This window comes from Aplysia californica, unplaced genomic scaffold (genome assembly GCF_000002075.1).
Source record: "Aplysia californica isolate F4 #8 unplaced genomic scaffold, AplCal3.0 scaffold00686, whole genome shotgun sequence".
NCBI classification, from domain to species: domain Eukaryota; kingdom Metazoa; phylum Mollusca; class Gastropoda; order Aplysiida; family Aplysiidae; genus Aplysia; species Aplysia californica.
This window is the reverse complement of record NW_004797956.1, coordinates 186,916-189,335: the sequence shown is the minus strand read 5'-3', so window position 1 is coordinate 189,335 and position 2,420 is coordinate 186,916.

Below are 2,420 nucleotides of genomic sequence, written 5' to 3'. Positions count from 1 at the left end.
AACGCCTTATACTAATTTGAGTATGTCAGTATAACACATCTTTGACAGCAATGAGCCGACCTTTTTCTGGTGAAGCTACGTACATCTGTGAGGCCAGTGCCTGTCAAACTGGGCGATATCATCTACTAGTTGGCGATGTGGGAATTTTGGTGGGGAATTGGGGTTCACTGTCGGGTCGGGTCGATCGCCCGACTCGTCGACTGAAAACAAACGCTTATTTTTTAGGCGACGAGTCGGACACGATCGGCCTGTGCCACAATAGCCGCTTTACGCCCTTAATCCGGCTAACAAACCGACTCGACCCAACCCGATCCACCAATGGTCACCCCTTGCCTTATAATGTAGTGACATATATTATTTAATGCCCCGCTTGGAAATTAAATGCGTACAGATGGCCGGTTTAATATTTTAGCCTCTTAATTTGTAAAGGTGACAAAAGTGGACGCTGGCTGTAAAAAGGTTTGAATTGCCCTGATTTTGAGCGGCAATTTACGAACAAACATAGGCACACGGTACTGGCATCTGTTGTGTGGCGGTTAGGCACTTCACTGTGGCACAAAAGAGCCCCGAGTTTGAATCCCGAATATCGATAATTTTTTTTATCTGGTGTCTCGGTCATTCTGCAGGGATAGGGTGTTGTATCCCTCTCAGCCTGTGTTGGCCCTGATGGGCAGGGTCGGAAGTCGGAAGCCCGCCTTCTGAATGATCTAAAGTAAGGCTATAGATTCGTAAATAAACATCTGCAATTTTAAAAAAAGTCGATGTTATCCTCTTCTTTCTTTTAACCCGTTGTGCAATTTTTCCCCAACCATCTCTAATCCACGCCCCCCAGCCCCCCACATTCTTCTAAAAGTGTGTACTCGACAATACTTTTGCTCCTTGTTCCTTGCCCGCACACCTCACGGACATCTCACCAGTCCCTTGTGTCTTTGTAGTTACAGTCGGGTTTATCTAGGTAAACATTCAGACCCAGATCATGTGTGCTTCGAATTACCATCATCTTTTGTTTTCCAGTCCCTAGCGAGCGATCACCTGTGGAAATATCATGAAATATCAAGAGGTCTGTAGATATTGCTAATATTATGATGAGCAAAATACCAGAAAGTGTACCCTTTACTTGAAAGAGACCGACGCTGAGGGACAAACCGGAAGCAGAAGGAAAAAACAACAATATACAAAGTTTCTCATATTTCCAGCTCGGGCAGATGAGAGGTGTAGATGACTGCGATGCGCAAGAATAACTCAAAGAAAATAGTGCTTATTTTTCATCGCATCTGTTTGTTACCCCCTACCGGTAGTTCCACTTCCGCCGGAGAACTATTTTCCGTTAATGATGCCCTTATTCTTCTGGTTCTCATTGGCCACTGGAAGTGGAATCCATCCGCCTGAACGTGCTTCACGGAGTAAGCGCACATTTACCATGCAGTGGGGGAGCTGACTTCCGTTCTCGGAGGAGTTTTCCACAAAGATGTCTTCACTTCTCCTTCCTCCGCTCCGTCCTAAGGTCTCCCATAAGCCGAGAGATGGGAACCACAGTCGAGGAGAGGTACACACTTTAAAACGGTAGCGGAAGCTCGCACTTTCAAAGGACGTATAAATTCGCCTCCCCTGTCTTTGCTTGACAAATCTCACCCACGACGTTCGATAATGTAGTTGCTTTTTAGTCTCCATCAACACGGTTGACTGAGATACTCGATACAAATTCTCCCCACACGGGAACCAAAAGCAGGTCTTCAATGTGCGACGGCGAAGTGTCTAACCACTACATCGCAGAAGAAGAAGAAGAAGAAGAAGAAGAAGAAGAAGAAGAAGAAGAAGAAGAAGGACGAGGAGGAGGAGGAGAAAGAGGAGGACAAGAGTGAGGTGGAGATGGAAGAATGTGAAGACAGAATGATAACCACAGAACAATGATTGGACAAGGACGGGTTAAAGCACACATATGTAACAGAACGAGGAAGAAGTAGCCTTACACTAAAGTTCAGTCGTTACCACTCGTGTAGAGCAGGGGGAAAAGACAGATTAAAAATGAAGAGACAACAAAGAAGTAGGACCGCTAGTATCTTCTCTACTTTAAAAAGTCAACAAAATGAAAGAAAACAAAGACCACCCAAAGCAAAGAAACAATCCATCCATGTGGGTGGCTGGCGGGTGCTCTGGTGCGGTTTGCTCCTTCTTTCCTATCAAACATCTATCGTCTTTATATCTCCTCCTTCTTTTTATGTTTGTTACTCCCTTGTAACACCTCTAGTCTTCCGGCGTTCATATGACCTTATGCAGTTGCGAGCGCCGTAAACCTACCTCTACTAAAACTAAAACAAACAATATAGCCCCCTCCCCATCCCCAGGAGAAAAAAAGATCCATCTGCAAGAAACAAGAATATCAGAAGGAGGACAAATATTTGGTCTAACTTCTTTACGTC